This window comes from Onychomys torridus, chromosome 11 (assembly GCF_903995425.1).
Source record: "Onychomys torridus chromosome 11, mOncTor1.1, whole genome shotgun sequence".
NCBI classification, from domain to species: domain Eukaryota; kingdom Metazoa; phylum Chordata; class Mammalia; order Rodentia; family Cricetidae; genus Onychomys; species Onychomys torridus.
In genome coordinates, this window is record NC_050453.1 from 81794271 (window position 1) to 81816701 (window position 22431).

Below are 22431 nucleotides of genomic sequence, written 5' to 3' on the forward strand. Positions count from 1 at the left end.
TCCTTGGTGCTTGATGATAATTCATGATTACTTTTCTGTGCCATTTCCATGCTTCTTGGACTTCGATTGATGTAGGAAAGTGACTTAGAACAGTCATTATGATGTCTTTATCCTTTTGTGGCATTTGCTTTGGAAACACCAACTTGGATGCATAGTCCCTGTGAAGAGATGAGTGGGACAACAAAGGCGATTCTTTCCTTTTTTTAGGAAATTAAGGATGCTTGTGCACAAATAGTGTTTTATAATCCCACGTAGTAATGGAAATATCATAGCTAACTGTGGCAAAGTGGCACTTTGGAGAAAACAATGTGCTTCTTGGGTGGTCAATTAATTCCTCTGATAGAGATAACAGTGACATACTTCAAAAAGTCCTGGTTGGTTTCGACATAGAGCACTGTACATGAAAAGCAAAGTGTAAGATAGACAGAAGACAAGGTATTTTAATTCCATGTCTGATAACTTAAGAAGTACTGAACTTTAGGCATACGAAAGGCTTTTGGGAAAACATGGATGGAAACATCAACATAGATGGAGCTGCCATATGGATCACTGGATTGAACACTTTGCTGTGTAGCCACAAGGACTTGAGTTTTGATCTTCAGCACCTGTGTCAATCCTGGATGTAGCCATGGACACCTGGAAACCCAGTGTTATAGGATAGATACAGGCAGACAGATCATGGGTGTTCAACAAGCAGGCAGCCCAGCCTGTCCAAAATTGCAAGCTCCAAATTCAATTATACATGCTGTCTCTTAGGAATAAGGAAGAGGAAGACAGGCAGGACACCCAACAACTCTCTCTGCCCTCCACAGGAACTATATTAATGAAGAATAGAGAGAACATATACATTGATCAAGTTCATTATTTTATGGGAAACACTTTCAGTTGTTCTCCATTTAGAATTTTGATGTCTATAGACTTGCAGTGCATAGTCTTTCTTGTGTTAAGGTATGTTCTCTCTGTTCCTCTTTCTTTCAAGGCTTCTATTATGGAACAGTTTTGAAAACTGCTGGAGGTTGTGTCTGTACCTGTTGAAATAGTCATGTAATCTCTGTCCTTAAGTCTGTTTAGTGCTTTACTATAATTACTGGTTTGTAGATGTTGTAACTTACATTTTAGAATGAGACCAACTTGATCAGAATGGATGAACTTTTCAATGTGTTCTGGAATTTAATTGGCAAGAATTTCATTGAAAATATTTGTATTTATAATCATCAGGGAAAATGGACTGGAGAGTGGCTCAGAGGTTAAGAGCACTGACTTTTCTTCCAGAGGTCCTGAGTTCAATTCCCTACACCCACATGGTGGCTCACAACCATCCATAATAAGATCTGGTGCCCTCTTCTGGCATGCAAGGTTACATGGAGGCAGAATGTTGTATACATAATAAATAAAATAAATCTTAAAACAAAAAAGAAAATGGTCTGTAACTTTCATTTTCACTGTAATTTTTTTGAAATTATAGTATATTTTTTTCTGTTTTAATTAATTAAAATATTTTATATTTTGGAAATTTTACATATTTATGGAATGAATATTGATTACAGCTATCTGTCACCATCCCCCTTCAACTCCCTGCAGTTAGATCTGAATATCATGTCTTTTTATAATTTATCTTTCTGTTATTATTAATAACTCTAAATCCAATTAGTATGACTCATATGCACATGAGTGTAGGACCATCCACTAGGGCATTAACAAACTACGAGTGGCCATGTCTATAAAAGAATATTTCTTCCTGTCTTGGCAACCATCAACTCTCTGTAGCTCCTCCAATAAGGCTGAGCTTCTTGAGGGGCTTCCTCCCCTTTTCTCTGTTTATTTGTTTGTATCAGAGTAACAGAACTTTGTACACGGAGTTTGGAAGCGTCTTCCTTTCTGTTTTACAGATCAGTTTGAAAAGCTGGTGTGAGCTGATTCTTAAAGGTTGTATCGAGTTTGACAGCAAATCTATCTGGTCCTGGGCATTTCTTTGCTGATTTTTATAATTTGTTAGGTTATTTCCCATTTGATTCAATGTTTTTGTTATTTTCTTTCACTTGTTTATTTTAGGTGGTTTGCTTGTTGACTGAGTTGAATGTAACTTATTCATTCTTAAGATAATGCTGCTATATATAATAATATTTCTACCTAGTTATTTACTTTCAGAACTATAAATCTAGCACTCCATAGTTTTTGGCTTTGGGATTTTCTGCCAAGAACTCTGATGTAAAACAATTTAAGTGCGTTGAGCTTTTCCTCTTGCAAATTTTTATAATTCCTTGTTTTATAATTCTGGTTTGTTGATTAGAGTGAATCAAAGATGCTCTCATCTGACCTGAATTTGGAATTCAAAAGGCTTCTTACTCTTGAATGACCACTAAAGAAACATATCCTAGATTTGGGGATATTCTGTTATAATTTTAATGACTAGATTTCCTGTGCCTTCCTTTTAATCTCAGCTCACTCTTCTATTCTATGGACTCCTAATCAGGTTTCTAGACTATGACCCAGTTTTCTCAAATGCATGTTCACCATAGCTCTATTTTTCTATATAGATGTATGAATGTGCTGTTTCCTCAGACTTCTCTTCTACACCATGTTCTTCTTCCACTTGAGTTAGTTTATTGGTGATGCTTTCTACTGTGTTTTTAAGATTTTGATGTCTTTATTGTTTTCATTTCCAATGCTTCTGTTTAATTTTTTGACATCTCTATTTCCTTCCTGTATTTCTATTTCACATGGTTGATTTTTCTCATATCTGTCCTGAAATGTTTTTCCTTATTTGATTCATCTAGCTCCTTGTTTCCACTTGGAAATCATAGGTTACTTTTATAAGCACATTTCTGAATCCTCTGACCATCCCCTCAGATATGTTAGTACCATTGGGTTTGGTAATTGAAGATTTATGACCTGTGGTCGGAATATGTTGCTCAGGCTTTTCATGTTTTTATTGTGCCTTATGTCTTGTGCATAAACTCATTTGGATATCATGTCTGGTTGTATTATTACTGGGATTTTCTTAGTGAGCAGTCTATTTTTTAGTGCTTAATCTCCACTGCCACTCAAGACAAACAAGCAAACCAACTGCTATAATAGCAATAAACTGAACCAAACAATACGAAGAAATTCAGTTAAAATTAGTTAAAGACAAAAAATATACTTCCAATAGCTACTGGGTAGTTTAAGACAAAAGTCTGTGCAAAAAAATAGGGAATGGATGAAGTAAAGTAAGAGGGAAGGAAAAGATTGCACATGCTCCCTTCTTGGTATCTCACACAGCCTTTCTTCATCATGAATACATCTTAGCTCTCCAACTTCATAAGCAATGCAGTGAATTGACACCCTTCAAATGAAAACAGTGCAATGAATTGATGAGGCTTTAATAAAAATTCAGAAAATATAAATTATATAATGATAGAACTTTTAAAAATTTGCAATGTAATTTGGCTTAGGAAATTGTCGTTTACTAAATTCTAATGTAATATCAAAGCTATCTGCAATGATCTAAAGTAGCTTTTCAAATATATTATCCTGTTGTAAATGTCAAGGTGGGCTAAATTTTCTTCATGTATTTAAAAACAAATTGCTGTTGATTGAATGTAGATGCAGCTCTCAGAATATGGTTGATTTTAGTAAGCCAGATATCAAAGAGAGAAAAACCAAGCTAAGTCTGGGGCCTATGTGATGGTGCAGTGGGTAAAGACACTGATGTTGAGCCAGTCTTCTGACCCTTCCACACTCACTGTGGCATCTGTCTCCTTCCCTCTCTCTCTCCTCCTCTTCATCTTCCCTCTTGCTCACACATACATACACAAATGCATACAAAATAAATAAATGTAATATTTTTAAATGTAATAACAACACTACTGACTAAATTGTTATCTTTTAAATATAATTCTTTTTATGAAATATTATTTGAAATATACATAGGTATCATACTGGTTTTAAATGGATTAGGTTGTCTAAATTTTAATTTCTACAATAATAATAAAGATAATTCATATAAATGCTTGTCAACTCTTAAAATATTAAGAACATAAAGGGATCTTGAGTAAAATAAATCATAGGCATATCTTTTCAAATAACTAAGAGGAGGAGGGTGAAATGAAACTTCCCAGAATCTCCTCTTTTGTGGAAGCTTATGTTACAGTTCCCTGAGATAGCAAGCACTGCTTTATTCGTGTTTTTTAGATATATATCAACATATTGCAGACACTTTTGTGCCCATATGTCAATTAATCTATTAGCTCTGACATCAGAGCTGCATTGATCCTTCATTCCACTATATGTTTAGCCAGTGTATTCTATGCTGTTTCTGGACCAGAAGGTCTCCTCATAGAGAGTTGTTAAATTCAGAAAACTTAGCCAGTTAATATTTTTAGAATTATTTTGACTATTTAACATCTCATAGGCAAAATCTCAGACACTAAGTTTACACTGGAAAATGCCCTACTTTATCATTGCAAGGTAAACCCCTTTTGTACTAGCCTTACAGAGAAACAGAATACACAGCTCATCTCTTTAAAAGCATTATCTTAGGCAATGACAGTGGCTTCAGGGTCTTGCTTTTGTGTCTCCTTGGGACAACATCATAACTCAAACAGAACTTTCACTCATTCTATCAGCTTTTACTCATGAGGATACTTCACAAAACCTGCCACATTGTCAATGTTTCTAAAACACAACCCATACAAATTACCCACATTTACACACACCAGTGGAGATATAAAGAGACATTTTCAGTCTTTTGCATTGCAGAGTGGACGCAAGGTAGATAATGTCTTCATTTTGCTTTAGTCTCATGCATAATGAAGCTCAGCTGGCTGTTGTTCACTGTATCTGCTGTCTCTGTTCAAGAATGGAGAGAACAGTGAATGCTGTAAGATTGCAGTATTCCTTACCTATGTTTTCGTTACAAGAAAAGACTGTATGGATGCATTCACTGTAAACAATCACTATATTAGAGGCGACTTTCTGAATTTCAGTAATTCAAAAAATATGTATAGCAAAATCAGTAAAACTCTCCTTCTTTTCACCAGCATGTGTTTGTCAAATATTTCTTCATACAGACTTGTTTTACATGTATTATACATAAATATCACAATTGCATACTTATACATGTAGCTCTCTTGCATTATGTTTGTTTCATTGATGTATTATGTTTGTCTATGTAGCCATCCATCTTCTTTAAAATGTAGATACATGTACCAGAATCTAACAAAGCACTGGCAAAAGAAAACACTGGATGCTAAGACAGTGAATTCTGCAGGCATGGAATTCTCTCTAGAGCCAACAGAATACAATTATCTTAAACAAGTCCAAATCCTAAGCAAATTAATTTGTGAATATGTTAACTTCCATAACCAGAGTTATCTTTAAAAATGCAATTGAAATCTGGGTGTTGAGAGGTGGGAATTATTACAAAATAGTCAGAGAAGATAAACATCAGCCCTTGAATTCATAAAAACAAATGAGTAGACATGGTGGCATACACCTGCAACATTAGCACTTGGGGCTAGAGGCAAGAGAAGTAAGAGTTCAGGGCCATCCTCACTACATAGTGAGCTAGAGGCCAGCCAAGGCAAAATGAGATGCTGAAAGAAAACCACAAAAATAAAGTAAGGAAAACAAAAATAAAAAAAAATAACAAGGGAAAAACTAAATAAATGTTTCTGATTATGCTCAGAGAAACTGTGATACTAGGAAATAGTCAAAGATTAAGTGATTTCACACATGGAAGAAGGAGATTATGTACAAAGCATCTGAATTCTCTCTGGTAGCTAAGGAAAGTGAGGGCATGGGTCCATAGTCTTCTGAAATGTTAAGTGTTAAGAAATGATGGCAACCTGATATACTTTAATCAGTAAGACTCATTACACAGCAGATGTATGTTGTTTAAACCACTGTGGTCATTTATCATAATATCCAAGGGAATGAATGCATCATCATTCTTTGTGACTTAAGCAAACTGTATTAAATCCTGAATCTACACAATATGGTGCTAAAGAATTCATCCACTGCCCATGGATACTATGATAAAGACCACAGTGGTCTTTATTTTTCTACCCCTTCTTGTCCACCTCAAGTCCTCTTGTGTCCCTCCTCTTCCAGTCAAATTTCTGAATTTGTATTTGTATTCCAGTCCATTAGCAACCCAAGCAAACCATAATCTTTTCTACACACACACACACACACACACACACACACACACACACACACTCATAAAGGGAATTTATCAGCTTGGCTTATGGATTGTTATTCATGTAGTACATTAATGGCTGCTTCACACTGCAAGGGATGAGAATTTGGGAGTTATTTAGTACAGAGGCTAGATGTCTTAGCAGTCTCAATTTGGTGCTGAAGCACTGGGGGATACCAGAAGAGTCACTGGTCTTCACTATACGCTGGTGTCCTAGTAAGGATTCTATTGCTGTGCTAAAACATCACAATTAAAAGTAATTTGTGGAGGAAAGGTCTTACCTCATTTCACAACTTGTGAGTTATACTCTATCACTAAAGGAAGTCAGGGAAGGTACTCAGGATTGGGACCTGGAGGCAGAAACTGAAGCAGAAGCTTTGGGGAAATGCTTTTTAGTGGCTTGCTCCTGTGACTTGCTAAGCCTGCTTTCTTATGTCATCCAAGATCAATTGCCAGAAGTGGCACCACCCACAATGGGTTGGGCCCTCCCGAATTAATGCCCTATAGACATGCCTATAGGAAATTTGGTGGATCCATTTTCTCAGTTAAGGTTCTTATTCCCACATAACTCTATATCAATTGGCAAAGAAAATCTGACCACAGAATTTGAATGTAGAAAATGTTGGTTTTAATACAGTTAAGGAATGCTACAGCCACCGTGTAGATGAACCTGCCAGGGCAAATAGGCCAAGCAGTTCCCTTCTTTCATGTACTTTATCTGGGCTGCCATTGAAAGGTACCTTACAGGTTGGGGTCAGTATGGGGGGGGGCAGTGTTCACTGGCTTCAAATATAATAATATGAACAAGAAAATCTGTCACAGGATGTTGGGCCCTGCCTGAACTGTGGAACAGTTCTGAATAGGGGTGTGAGGATTGAGAAAAAATAGATAGAAAATAGAGACTTAGAAGACAGAGAGACACAGGATAGATTCGGGAGGGCTCTGAGCCAATTCTGCAGCAGCCCTGACTTGATTTCTCACAGTCTTTTTTGTTTGTTTGGTTGGTTGGTTTTTCAAGGCAGGGTTTCTCTGTGTAATTTCGGTGCCTATCGTGGATCTCGCTCTGTAGACCAGGCTGGCCTCAAACTCACAGAGATCCACCTATCTCTGCCTCCCAAGTGCTGGGATTGAAAGACAGGTGCCACTACCACCCATTTCTCATAGCCTTTTTATACTCAAAAGAAGGGGGACAAAAGACCTCCCCCTCTCAAGGACACCATGGTTCAAGGAACAAACAAGTTTAAACACCTCCTTAATTCTCAAGGCATCTGTTAAGCACACCTTTGATAGAACATCCTGTTATTTGGCCTTGAGGAATAAGACATCTTTTAACCACATCTTTGGCCAAATATTCTGTTATCCAGCCTTAACAAGCAAGGATAAGCTTAAACTCTCTGACCTTGATTCAAGATGGAATCAAGCCACAAATTGGAGTCACTGTGGGCTTCCACAACAGGAGTGCTCAGTAGCTTGGGTTTTAGTTGATTTCAGATACAATAAAGTTGATGAACAAGATTAGGTATCACAAGTCTACCTCTTATCCATTTGACACAATTGTGTATCTTTATGCCATGATTTCCAAATAAAAATGTTATCTAGCTCATAATTTAACCAAACATGGTATAACATCCCTATGTACAACCATAAATTTTATTATATAATGTAGAATAGAGGCAAAGTTCTCGCGGAATGCTTAGTCTTTTACATAAGAAAACATAGATTTGCAACATTTAGTTACTAATAATATTTCAAGTAATGTTATATTATGTGATTGAGGAAAAGAAAGATGAGTATCAGTTCAATATATGTGCACATATCATGAACATGCTCTTAGTAAAACAGGACAGGTATTCATGTCAATTACAATTCTCATTTCTGTAAGTATTCAGGTGGGCTCAGCTAGTTTTTATAAATACTTCTCCTTAATACCCATCATGTATTTTTTCTACCTTCAGCAAGCTCCTCAGTATGTCTTTGTTCTTTCCCTGAATGTGTGATCCATACCTGCGGTGATATATTGTGCACCCTAATAAAGAATAATGAAGATCAGAGAACAAAACAAGCTACCAGATTAAATATAAGTACCAGATAGTGGTGACACATACTTTTAGACCTAGCACTAGAGAGGCAAGATCTGTCTGAATCTCTATGAGTTCAAAGGCACCCTGGATTACATGAGATTAATCCAGTCTAGAAGAGAAACAGAGACAGGCAGTGGTGACACACACCTTTAATCTCAGTACTTGGGAATCACACACCTTTAATCTCAGCAATTGAGATCTCATCTCAGCACTAGGAAAGAAATAATATGGCTGGGCAGAGAAAGTTATATAAGGTATGAGGAGAAAGAAACTGAAGCTTTTTCGATTGGAGCCTTTTTGGCTTAGGGCCTTTTTGGCTGGACATCTTTCAGCTGAGGACTCAGAGACATTCAGTCAGAGGATTCATGAAGTTGGCAAGGTAAGAAGTAGCTGTGTCTTGCTCCTTTGCCTCTCTGATCTTTCAGTATTTACACCAAAATCTGGCTCCAGGTTTTTTATTATGAAACCATTTAGGATTTGTGCAAAATTTATCTTTGTCTCTGGAGTGTCTGAAATTTTGTTATGATGCCTGGATTGGGTTGTTGTAGTTTCTTATTTACTTTAATTAAAAGACACAGTAACACCATGAGAAACCCTGAAGAACCTCCTCTTCTCCAGGGGTCACCTTCCTTACCTCCACTGTGAAGAAGGAATCCAATACTCCCTGGATCAGTCACCCCATTTAACACTGTTATTCCTTCTTAAACCTGTTGACTTAAGGGTATCAGAAACCCAAGTTGCTGCGGGAGAACTCTTGTGTGTGTGTGTGTGTGTGTGTGTGTGTGTGTGTGTGTGTGTGTGTGTGTGTGTTTTAATTTTACACATCAGCCATGGGTTCCCCTGTCCTTCCCACTCCCACCCCCACTCCCACCTTCCCCCCCATCCCCTCCCCTCTATTCCCATCTGGCCCTGGAGGAGAGGGAGAACTCTTAGCTTGTTATGTTTGTTATGTTTCATGGTTGGAGAGCTCTCAATGTGGAATGAAAACTTTGAGGTCAACAGAACTTAAAGTCACAGGAACATAAAGCAATTATTTTCATAGTAGGTGACTAGAGGTGATAGTGTGTGGAGCTCCAGCTGACCAACATTCATAATCCTAGCAAAGCAAAGATTTTGGTTTAGTACTTCAGTATCTCATTAACCACAGCTGATTCTTCAGCTCCAGCTAACCAGAATGGCAGAATTTTAAATCAAAATAGGAAATAGCCCTGATAGAGTCTTTAAACTTCCCTTTGAAACTTCACAGGCAAGGCCTCCATGCTCTCCACTATTTTCAATAGTCTTATCTTCAAAGCTCCTACAGAACATCCCACTGAGTTCTGAACACACAATGGGTTTTCTTGCCCAGAGTTCCAAAGTATTTCTACATTTCTCTACAAAACATGGTCAGGTCTAGCAGAATTATACTCCTCTATGCTGGTATCAACATAGTTAGGGTTTCTATTTCTGTAACAAAATATCATCACCAAAAACAAGATGGGTAGGAAAGAATTAAAGTTGGCTTACATATCCATATCATAGTTCATCATCAAAGGAAGTCAGGACAGGAACCCAAATATTTCAGGAACCTAGAGGCAGGAGCTGATGCAGAGGCTATGGGAGGAGAGTTCTGCTTACTGCCTTGTTTCCCATGGCTTTCTCAGTCCACCTTAAATAGAACCCAGGACCAAAAGCCCAGGGATGATACTACACTACAAGGACTGAGATCTCCCCTGCACCCCCCCTCTGCAGCACTGATCACTAATTAAGAAAATACAGCCAGAACTTTTAGAGGTATTTTGTCAATTAAAGTTTTCTATTTTCAGATAACTAGTTTGTGTGTTAATTTGACATAAGATTAGCTTGCACAGCAATTATATGTTTTAGGAATAAATATTTACACTTTATTAGAGTTTGGGTTATTTTTTCAGATGCTACTTAAACCAAAGATTTTTCTCCAGCTTTACTCTCAGTTTTTCTGACAGCAAACTTGTAACAGAACAACTAACGAGGCCTGGAGAGAGTTAACTTGGCAAAGTGCTAGTAATGCGACCATGAAGACCCAAGTTCAATCCCCAGTACACATGTAAAGGGCCAGATTTGGTGGTGCATGCTTATAATCCCAGTGGTAGAGAGGAGGAGACAAGCAGATCCCTGGTGCTCACTGAAACCAGTAGGAGACCTTGGGAACAAAGTGGATAGCTACTGAGAACTTATACACAAGAATGACCTCTTACCTATATGTACATGCACACACATGTACACATGCACCTGGAATGGGAAGAAAGGGAGAGGGAAGAACATTTCTGGAAACATTCAATATATACAAGTGGCAGATTTGACTTTAAATTTTAGTGATGCAGGAACTAAAGAAATAGATGAAATGGAGCTGGTGTGCAAATATTGGCTGTTCCTGATTTCAGTAGGATTGCTTCAAGTTTCTCTTGATTTAGAATGATGTTGGCTGTGCAATTCTCATATATAGACTTTATAATGTTGAGATATATTTCTCTAGTCCTATATTCTATGTTCTCTAAGATGTTTATCATGAAGGCACATTGGATTTTATCAGAGGTTTTTTTCTATCATTTGGAACAAGTATATATTTTCCTCTCTGTCTATTTATATGGTTTATTGTATTTATCAACTTGAGTATGTTGAACCATCCCTGCATCTCAAGGATAAAACCAACTTGATCCTAGTGGATAATCTTATTGATGTCTGTATTGTTTTTACAAGTATCTTACTAAACATTTTTGAATATATGTTCAATGGGAATATTGGTCTGAAGTTTTCTTTTTTGTTCTGTCTTTAATTGGTTTTGGTTAAAGTATGGAATGCTTCAAGAATTTGTGTGTCATCCTTACACAGAGACCATGCTAATCTTCTCTGTGCCATTCTCCCTGTAATATATGTGCTGCTAAAGTGAGCATTATTTTTTAAGGTTAAAAATATTGCAATGTCTATGACTATACATACAGTTAAGTATGTGAATATATACATGTATTAACAATGTTTATGAATATGTATTTATCAATTTATCTACTGACAGACACTTCAGCCATTTGTGCCTCTGAAATATTGTGAAGGGTGTTTCAAGGTACATAGATGTGCAAATAGCTCTTTAATATCCTGCTTCAATGGTTCAAAAACTTGCTCAGAAGTAAAATTGCTTAATAAATGACAATTTTCTTATTAACTTTTTGATAAGTCACTGGACTTGTAAGTTCCCCATGGCAACTGCACTATTTTACATTTCTTACCAAGAGCACTTAAATATTCCAATTTCCCCATTCTCACCAATACTTATTAATGTACTATTTCTGATAATGCCTATCATAATGAATATAAGATGACATTTTGTTTCTGAATAATTGAGGAATTAATTTTTGGTTTTTCAAGACAGGGTTTCTCTATGTAGCTTTGCACATTTCCTGGATCTCGCTGTATAGACCAGGCTGGCCTAGAACTCACAAAGATCCACCTACCTCTGCCTCCTGAAGGCTGGGATTCAAGGTGTGCTCCATCACTGCCCGGCGAGGAATATGTTTCCTTTTTTTCATACTCTTAGCATGAACTTAACATTCTATAAAGTGTTTAATGAAATTAATAACAAAAATCAATCACTAAAAAATAATTAATGAAGGAAATATTTTTACATAAATTTGAACATAAAGTAATAAAAACTCATACGCTTCAAAAATACTTCATTTCAATTGCCACACTTTAAGTTCTATGTAGCACCACTAGTTCACAATGTGCATGACCAAGAATCAACTCAGCAATTTCCTTCTTCAAAATTCATCCCTTGTGAATATTTCTCTGCTTCTCTATCTGATCCATAAATGCATGAGTTGTTAATTTAATCTGATGTCACTTCCTAAACCTGGTTCAGAATGTTCTTCCTGTCTCACTCAAGGAGGTCAAGAGTCACTGAAACAGAAGGCCTGAAGATGAGGACATACTTATGGTTTAGACATAGTAACCATACTATAGTCAAATTAATATTAAATGTATAAATGCTATATTCTGTCAACCATCTATGTATTATTTAATGGAATCTTTGGGTCATTTCAGGCACAGGGCTTTCGCTACAACAAAGCTGAGGCTCACTAGGTACACAGAACAATTTGCTCAGGGAGGGTTAATTTTTTATGCATGTTTTATGCATAAGTAAATTGGAACATGGAGATTAGATCACACTCCAGCTGTTTCTTTTTAAACTGTGCTGTCTCCTATGCAATGCCAAACAATAATAACCTTCCATCTTTAGGGCTTACACATGAGCACAGCAAAAATAAAGAAAGAAAGAGAGAGAGAGAGAGAGAGAGAGAGAGAGAGAGAGAGAGAGAGAGAGAGACAAAACTAAAACACATATGTAAATTGCTGCAGTGATTTCCCCAGGCAATGATCCCCACAAATACCTCCATTATAGGTCCCATCAAATGGTCCCTGGGCTGTGTATAGAGTTCATTTATAAAAGAACAATTCTGCAAAATTAAGCAAATCACCCACAACTGATCAGTCGGTTTCTGGATCAGGTATTGCTATATTATTCAACAAGGGAATTAACCCTTTTCTACTCATCACCAGGTTATGCTAAATGCAATACAAATGGTTTTCTCTTGAAACATTTTTATTTCAAATCATTAATATAAAATTTATCTTTTGTGCACCTTGGCTAGAAGGAATACTATAGAAATAGAAATAAAACAAGACAAGTCTTTAGATAAGAGGTTTTAAAAGAAGAGAGATACATATAGGTATATAGAAAGTCGTGTACCAGATTTTATTGACAGTTTAGTGAATAATGGGTATTGCTTAGCAATCTTAGATGATTATTTAAAATTTATTAGCTAAATGAGGGTATTATGCTTTGAAAATGAATGTGCCACCTCAGCTAATGTATTTAAACACTTGTTCTATAGCTGTTAGTGCTGTATGGAAAAGTTAGTACTATTGGTAAGTAGAGCATCAGAGGAAGAAGTAAATTATTGGAAGTGGGCCTTGAGATCTTAGAGCCTATATTCATTTTCTGTCTGCTTTCTCATTCTTGCTTCAAGATGTGAGGGAGCTCAGTTGCTACCATGGAGTCACATCCTACCATGGCTTTCCCATCAGGAGCAACCTGTATCCCACCTCAGTTGTAAATAAAAACAAACTCTCTCTCCTCCATTTGCTTCTTGGCAATTACAGCAACAATAAAAAAGTAAGTAATGCTCATGGTCTACGGGCTAATTGATCACATTTGTTGGATCTAGTAAGAAGACATAGGGAATTTGCTATGGGATGTTTTCTATGTTGTAAATGTGTTGCTCTTATTGTTTAATAAATAAAGCGCTGATTGGCCAGTAGCCAGGCAGGAAGCATAGGCAGGACAGAGAGAGGAGAAGTCTAGGAAGTAGAAAGCTGAAGGAGAGAGACAAGGCCAGCCACCGCCACAAGGAGCAAGATGAAAAGCACCAGTAAGCCACAAGCCACATGGCAAGGTATAGATTTAAAGAAATGGGTTAATTTAAAATATAAGAACTAGATAGCATAAGCCTGAGCTACACAGCCAAACAGTTTATAAGTAATGTAAGCATCTGAGTCATTATTTTACAAGTGGGCTGAAGAACTTCAGGGTCTTGGTGGGACACGGAGAGAAACTCTCCAGTTATAGGAGTTCCAAACCAAGCCATGTGTAAAATGTGTAATCCCTATTTTCTATTTGTGATAGTTTGAGCGAGAAATGTCCCTCACCATCTTATGTCTTTAACACATGAGCCCAGCTGGTGCTGCTGTGGGGGAAGTTCATGTAAGTTTTAGAGCCTTGCTGGGGAGAGGACATCACTGAGGGCAGTTTCTGAGTTTTTATAGCTTAGCCTCACTCTGTTATCTCTCTGTGATTCCTCCTTGTAGATAGAATGTTATAAGACTTCTTCTTTCAGCTCCTGCTGCCATCCGTAGCTTTTGCCATGCCTTTCCAACCAGGATGGACTATATCCCCTCTGGAACTTTACTATGAAATAAACATATTATTCCTTAATTTGATTTTTGTCAGGGTATTCTATTATAGCAACAGAAAAGTAACTAATACACCATTCAAGGGACACTAAATTATGTCTGGCTTTTTCTAGTACCTCAGATCAGCTGTCTCAATGCCACACTTGAGCATTGTCCTCCTCAAAATGTCAAGTTTTATTCATGAGATGTAGAGTGAGGAAAATGTATGATTATGGAATGCTAAAATGTGATTCAAAATCTTTAGAATTTGCCTTCCTAGTAAAGCAAGAAGTGAAACATGGCTACTGCTCCATGCCCCATGGGTAGATGGGACTCAAGATGTTTGATATGCTATCAACATCCAATAAACTAGCTATGTTACATTAATAATGCAGAACGTGTTCGTAATTTAAAGTACTCCTTAGGAGGCTAATGATTACACCCCTTAAGAGACTTAAAGCAGTCACTTCAATATGCTTCTTCAATTTCTTTGGTAGTTATGGTGAGCCTGTATCTGCTGGCATTTTTCTCTTACAATCTGAAAGGTTTTCCATGTTTCCTATTAAGAACTTATAAGACCAGCACCTCCAGCAAGGATATCTATAAACATGAAGGTCATTCATCACGTTACATTTAGAGGCAGAGATGTCTCTTCTGTAGTTTTCACTCACTCTACCATCTTCACAATTCAATATGGGTCACTCTCTCATTATTAGTTAGTGCCTCTAATATGGTTTACAATGGAATTTCCATTGTTTCACTGCATATGCCATGACTTAATGGTATTTTTCAAATACCTTGGTAAATGGTATGAGGAAAGTTTGCAGAACATTAATTATCCTGTGTCTTTAAGTTAAACTAAAAAATGTAAAATATTGAATTATGCATATTAAGCATAAATCTTCAAAGAAATTATTTATTCATCTTTGACTACTGTAGTGGGAAAATTTGCAGCAACAAAATGATCATTATTTTCAAAACTTTTGTTTCGTAGCCTGGAAAATCAAAATACTGAGTCATTTAGAGAAAGAATCACAAATAATATTAACAATAAACTACAAAAAACTGCTATTGAGATTTTAAAGATAGAATAATAAGGTTATAAAATATAGAAGTATATTTTATATGAAATCTTTTTATATTAAATAATTATTTTTCTGCCATTCGATTACATTTTCCCCTCCTTCCTTCCACTCCTCCCAGCCCTTCCTCTTCCTCCAACTCCTCCTGCTTTCTCTTCAGAAACAGGCTGGCCTCCTATTTGTATCTGCCAGAATGGCATATCAAGTTGCTGTAAGAATAGGCACCTCCTCTCCTATTATGGCTGGACGAGACAACCCATTAGGAGAAAAGGGTCCAAAAAGCAGATAACAAAGTTAGAGACAGTCCCTGCTCCTACAAGCTACACAACTGTAATATATGCCTAGATCAGTCCCATGCAAGATCTCTGGTTGTTAGTTGAGTCTCTGTGGGACCCTATGATCCCAACTTAGTTGACTCTGTGGGTTTTCTTGCAGTACCTTTGGCCACTCTGGCTCTCATAATCCTTCTTCCCTCTTTTCCACAGGATTCCGTGAAGTCTGCTTAATGCTTGGCTGTGTATATCTGTTTCCATCCATTGCTGGGTGAAACCTCTCTGATGACAATTGGGGTAGGCCCCAATCTATGAGTACAGAAGAATATCATTAGGAATCATTTCATTAACTATTTTTGCCTGTCATACTTGGTTCTTTCCTGGGTCTCTGGGCTATCCAACCTCTGGGTCCTGGCCCTCCAGGTGGTCTCAGGGGCAGACTCCCTCCAAGGTATGGTCCTCAATCAGGGCCAGTCATTGATTGGTCACTCCCACAATTTCTGTTCCACCTTTATTTACCCCAGTACATCTTGTAGGCACAAAAAACTATAGGTCGAAGGTTATGTGTCTGAGTTGGTGTCCCAATCCTTCCAACAGGAAGACTTGTCTGGTTACAGGACATGGCCAGTTCAGGGTCCTTATTCTCCATTGCTAAGAGTCTTATCTAGGGGTAACCCTCATAGATTCCAAGGAGTTTCCAAGTTGTACCCCATGCTAGGCCTCCATATACCAGTTTACAACCTGATCAGAAGGCTTCTCCTTTACCAGTGGCCAGGTCAGAGCTAGGGACTCAAGATAAGTCACTGCTCAGTACCTGTCAACACTTCTGAAAGGCCGCCCAACATCCCCCAACATCACCCTCTTTTCTGAGCTCCATCTCCCAGGCTACAACTCAGCTGGTTTTACTGGAGATCTGGTTGGTCCTAGAGACCCCACATAAGATATCTTCCACAGCCCACTAATACTCATTAAAGACAGCCCAACATCCCAGACTGTACAACCTCCCCTGGAATCAATATTCAGGCCCACAATTTTAGCAGAAGACTTATGCATTACTTGAGTCCAAGACAATTGAAAGGACCCAATGTAAGACACTGCCCACAGCCAGCTAACCCCCCTCCAAAGCTTGCCCAAAAGTCCCCAACTGCACCTCACCATGAGCTCCATATTCCAGCCCATCACCTCCATAGACAACTTCTGCTGTACTGGAGGCCATGCTGTACTAGGTAGGAATCCCAGAGACCAAGCAGATAACTAGAACCCCAGATTTCCCAAAGGCACTGGGAACTGCAGAGACAAAATTGGCAGCCAAAACCCCAGCAGACTTACAGGCCACAAAAAACACAGAAGAGACATTGTACTGGACCTGAAGACTTGCTAGTCACTAAAACCCCTGTCTACTTAGGGCAGAAGACTAGAAAGGAAACAGAAACCAAGGAACAAAATAACAGTTAAACAAAGACAACCTCAAGAATTAACACCTATAATCATCAGAAACACAGATGCCAAAACATATTTATAATAACCTAGGTTACTTCACATGAATTCCCGGCTTATATCAGAATTAAATAAGAAAATAATCAACTATCCAGGTGTTAATTGCCAGAAAAGTATCTGTGTTCTAGGAACAATGTATCTGATTTTAAAGAATATAGGTGAAGGGATAGATAGATAGATAGATAGATAGATAGATAGATAGATGAGATAGCCATACACACATACATGTAGCTTATCCATTAAGAGCACTGGCTGCTCTTCCAAAGGACCAATGTTCAATTTCTCGCACTGTGGTGAGCTCTACAACCATATATTTCATATATTCATTGATGCCTTCTTCTGGCCTCCATAACTACCAGACACCAACAGGTTTCATAGACATATATGCAGGGGAAATACTCATATACATAAAATAAAATAAGAATTTAAAAATTTAAGAGCTAGAGATAGTCCATCAATGTTAAGTGAAAACAAAAATGACAAGTTCAGTACTGGCATTAACTGGTTAAGTCAAGATTGTTACCATGTACCAGCTAGACACATGCACAGCTGCATAGCAATGGCTCAGTCAGTAAAGTTCTTGCTTCTTAAGCATGGTCATCTGAGTTTGAACCCCAGGAATTCATCTGAAGTTGGACATGATAGCAATACATGCATCTGTAATGCCAGCATTCCTATAAGATTTAAGACAGAATCAAGAAAATTCCCAGAAGCTAACAGATCAGCTCTCCTGGCATGTGAACTGATGAACAAAAGACACAAGTGCAGTGCAAAACTCAAATGTCAAGAGAGAAAGGTTTTCAGTAGCCTAGTCGAGTTATAAAGCCAATGAATTGCAAGAAAGAATAGCCTGGCAACATATCCCCAAAGTGGCATGTTCATCTTGGGAGTAATCAACAGCTCTCTAATTGGACTTAAAGGACGTTCGCTAGGAGGAAATTCATCCCTGTTACTGCAAATGTAGCCTACTACTTGTGAATATAGAGGTCATAGACTATAATGGAAAACTTTGTATTGTCATTTTACTAAATCAATTTATTTCTAACTATATTCTACATGCTTATTCTATATACTTATCATTGTATAGGCACAAAGAAGCTTATTTTTTGCAGCAGACACAGGCTAATACAGAGATTCACACCTAATCAAAACACAGAGACTAAGTGGTACTAGATTATAGTGATTACCTTTCTGTTGAGGTGTTAAAATGCTGTGACAATGGCAAAAAATGGAAGAAAGTTTATTTCAGCTTATGGTTCCAGCAAAATAAGGGTCCACTCTGGAGGGGAGGCAAAGCAACAAATAGACTAGGTGGTAGGAGCAGGATAATGAGAGATCACATCCTAAAATGCATACACAAGACAAAAGAGTTCAAACTGTAAGTGGGCATTATAAATGCCCAAAGCCCTCCTACACTTATGTTGTTCCTCCAAGAAGGCTTTACCACCTCCCCATAACAATGGTAGCTAGTACCAAATATTCAAATGCCTAAACCTATGGGGAATAGTTCTCATTCAAGCCCCCATATTCTATTCCCTAGCCTTGTGGCTTTGTAGAATATAACACCATGGTACTTTTGTTTATGTTGCATTTGTTTAACTCTGTGAAGCTGTGTTACTGTGCCTGTCTAAAACATCTTGTGGTGGTATTGTGTTCCCCCCAAATATTGTGCACCCTAATAAATTTATCTGGGGTCAGAGGACAGCCACTAGATACAGAGGCTAGAAAATAGTGGCACTCACACCTTTAATCCTAGTCTTCCAGAGACAGAAATCCCTTTGGATCTCTGTGAGTTCAAGGCCACATTGGAAAAAAGCCAGGTGTGGTGTGACACATGCCTTTAATCCCAAGAAATGAGCCTTTAATCCCAGGGAATGATGACAAAAGCAGAAAGATATATAAGGTGTGAGGACCAAAAACTAGCAGCATTTGGCTGGTTAAGCTTTTGACTGGTTAAACATTCAGGCTTTTGAGCAGCACAGTTCAGCTGAGATTCATTCTGGATGAGGACTCAGAAGCATACAGTCTGAGGAAACAGGATCAGCTGAAGAATGGCTTGTTCTGTTTCTCTGATCTTCCAGCATTCATCCCAATACCTGGTTCCAGGTTTGTTGCATTAATGAGGACTTTTAAGATTCCTGCTACACATCTGATTGTCTAATACTCAACTGAATGTCCAATAGCAAGGCAAGAGAAAGGATAGATGGGTCTGGTAGAGAAGAGATAGGAGGAGAAATCTGGGAGGAGAGGAGGAAGTAGCCAGAGATGGAGGAGGACCCAGGGTCCAGCCACCCAGCTACACAGCAAGCCATGGAGTAAGAAACAAAGAAAGGTATACAGAAATGGAAAAGGAAGGGCCCAGAAGCAAAAGGTAGACAGGATAATTTAAGGACAGCTGGCAAGAAACAAGCCAAGCTAAGGATGGGCAATCATAATTAAGCACAAGTCCCATCTGTGATTTATTTGAGATCTAGGTGGTGTGCTCCTAAAAGAGTTAAAAAAAAAAATCATGGGATCATGTTTATATCAATGCAAAATGCATTTAGTTAAACTTTAAAAGTTCCTATTTCTCCTATTTGTGTGTGCAGGAATTTGTGCATGGAAATTGGAAATTTAGTGGTGATTAAGAAGTGACTAGAATCACTGAGGTAGAATCTTCTGTAAAGTGTTTCCTAAGAGTCAGCATACAGAAGCTGTGTTTCAGAGGAAACCAAGGATGTAAGTTACTCTGGCAGCTCAACTGGATAGTGGAAGAATCACCCAGGGGCATTGGTTTTGAAGGAGTGAGAAAGTCATGGAGAACAGCTGGGGCTTGGCACTATGAAGAGCTCCAAGAGGCCATTGGTGGAGGTGCAACCTCAGGTTCAATTGAAGGCCCGGTACTGAGGGGTCATTGAAAGATGTTGAGGCTTGGCACCATGAAGAGAGCCTATGACAGGCTCTTGGTGAAAGTGCAGCAGAAGACCCTAGTGTTTTATAGCTGCCAGGACCATAAGCTGACTGCCAAGAACAGCAGTAGCAATGGAGTGGAGCCAGCTGGAGGTCAGAAGACAAGCTGGGTTGGTTGCTGAGGGCAGAGCAAGAAAAGTGACTCAAGCTCTTTGGAGCAGGCCAGAAGATGGTGAGCAGATCCCAGAGAATCGGGCATTAAACTATTTCTACTGTCGGAGGTTGGTTTTATTTGGTTCAGATTGTGACTGTAGCCTGGTTCTTCCTTCTTGAAGAAGGTATTTAATTTTGATTTTTAAAGAAGTTCACAGTTGCAAAACTTTGAACTTTTAAAGGAGATTTTGGATTTTTAGAGAGACTGCATTTTTCAACGACACAAAAATTTTAATGTGTTTAACTTTGTAAAGACACTATTGTTGTCTTAACTTTGGCACAGTGGCTGCACCCAAGTCTACTGCCATTTCAGCCAGCAATTGCAACTCTGCAGTTACCAGCCTGCTTCTCTAGCAGTGGACTGGTCACTCAGGCCATAGTCTGGTGAGAATTCTGTTCCAGGTACTAGCTCTGTTGCTGCTGCTAAAGGTAGCTTGAACTAAATCTCTGTTGTTCTGTTTATAAGTAAGCCTTGAAATTCAAAGGCTAGGGTGAAAACCTGCTACCTCAGAGAGGCTGAATAGCAAAACGCTAGCCTTCTCATCCTTGGTGGCATCTCTGAAGGACTTTGCTTTTTCTCTGTCAAACCAGAAAAACCTGTGCCACTCTAAATCCCTCTGAAATACTTTCTGTGTCTCTCTTGGATGCCCTCTGATGCTCTATGATTACGTTCTGTCAACTAATTGCTAACTTAGATTTCTGACCCAAGGTTAATTTTATTTAATCAATGCAAAGGCAAATTTGAAGTTTAGAGCATGATTGAATGCCCCCCCCAATATTTCCTCCTTTTTGTCCAAAAAAAGAAAGGTTTTAACCCTAACACAGTGAAACTATATACAATAAGAACAATTATCAAGTAAGAATTACACTCACAATGTCCAGTCCTGTTGTAGTTGGAAATTCAGAGAAATCACTCTATTATCTATCCTATCTTGGTGAATCCAAAGTTTTTTTACCTAATTCACTTCTATCTTAACTTGTATTACCAACCCAAAACTATCTTTTTCGACCTCAAAACATTTTCTTAGGTAAACAATTTAAGCTTTTACGTCTTTCGATATTATACAACTTATACCTCTTTTGTAAGATTCTTTTCTGAATTTAGTAACAAGGAAAACTGGAACTAAAAAATCTTGTCTTCAGTTACTTCAGAGCTCCTGAGAAGAATATAATATTAACTGAACAAACAGTAAGTGCAGAACAAACAACTTCCCAAACTATAAAAATTACAGAAGTAGCTGGCTACCTGGACATTTTCTCTGAAACTTTGGGGCATCCATCTTCAGTATACAGACCTAGAATATCTGACAGACTTTTATATGAAGCAGGAAATTTGAAGACCTCTCCTATCTTGTCTTGGCAAAGTTTGGCAGTCTCCTTCTTTTGTATGCTTCATGTCCAGTTTGGACAGAATACTCACAGCTGTAGAGTCAATGGCAGCTCTTACCCAGTGGCTAACTTTGCTACAGTGAAAGCAAACTCCATATGGAGGTACTTTGTTACTCATCATCCTTGTTTGAAGTAAATTATTACTACCAGGAGCAGAAATGTCTCAATTTCATGAAAAAACTTAGGTTATTAAAACATATTAAATGCCATATTCTATAAGTCTCTAAAGTGTTTGAAAACCACCAATATTTTTAAAATATATCTTTGTTTAAACTTGAAAACATATCTAACATAAAGTTAATTATTGTAGATGACTTGTCTTCCTTAATTATACATTACATTTTTAAATGAGCTGCATAGGTATAATACCTTAAACAAGAGTAGAAACATATATACAGTATGTTCTAAAAAAAATAAACTTAAATTTATATCTATAATTAAAAATCCATACCAATGTAAAATATTTGAATTAATAGTTGCCTTTTAGTTTAAAGTAGATTAAATAACCTACCCTTTTATCCTATCCTTTACATACCCCCCTCTTTTTTCAGAAAGAGTTCCTTCAATTCAGCCTTCTTGCTTAGTTTCCTCTCTTACCATGACCAGTAACAATGATGATAAACATTCACAAACCCATCAAATGACCAAAAACTACCTACTCCATCTCTTGGGAATATGGGTGTCATATTCTTAAAATTACTTCTTGTTGACCTGGGGGCAACAGCATCTATGGAGGACCCTCAGAAAATTGGGATCAAATCCTGGGAGAGTTAGCTGTATTATTTTTTGTTTAGTCTATGTGTGATAGGAAAGTGTAGGGATGTCTGACATCTTGGCTAGATAGTCTATGAGGCTGGACCATG

General features: G+C 37.8%; 1 non-coding gene across 1 annotated transcript; it reads right to left on the reverse strand.

Annotated features, from left to right (window-relative positions):
- Positions 1-11067: 11067 nt before the first annotated feature.
- Positions 11068-11174, reverse strand: LOC118593617. The gene has a single exon (XR_004946282.1). It is a non-coding gene; the product is annotated as a U6 spliceosomal RNA (small nuclear RNA).
- Positions 11175-22431: the final 11257 nt, after the last annotated feature.